This window comes from Mandrillus leucophaeus, unplaced genomic scaffold (genome assembly GCF_000951045.1).
Source record: "Mandrillus leucophaeus isolate KB7577 unplaced genomic scaffold, Mleu.le_1.0 Scaffold490, whole genome shotgun sequence".
Lineage (NCBI taxonomy): Eukaryota > Metazoa > Chordata > Mammalia > Primates > Cercopithecidae > Mandrillus > Mandrillus leucophaeus.
Genome location: NW_012105254.1, coordinates 908086 through 908419, shown reverse-complemented (window position 1 = coordinate 908419; position 334 = coordinate 908086).

Here is a 334-nt window from a genome sequence, read left to right as displayed (position 1 = left end):
CTTCCTTCCTTCCTTCCTTCCTTCCTTCCTTCCTTCCTTCCTTCCTTCTTTCTTTTGAGACGGAGTTTCACACTTGTTGCTCAGGCTGGAGTGCAATGGCATGATCTTGGCTCACGACAACCTCCGCCTCCTGGGTTCAAGCGATTCTTCTGCCTCAGCCTCCCGAGTAGCTGGGATCGCAGACATGCGCCACCACATCCAGCTAATTTTGTATTTTTAGTAGAGACCGGGTTTCTCCACATTGGTCAGGCTGGTCTTGAACTCCCGACCTCAGGTGATCCGCCCGCCTTGGCCTCCCAAAGTGGTAGGATTACAGGCGTGAGCCACCGTGCCC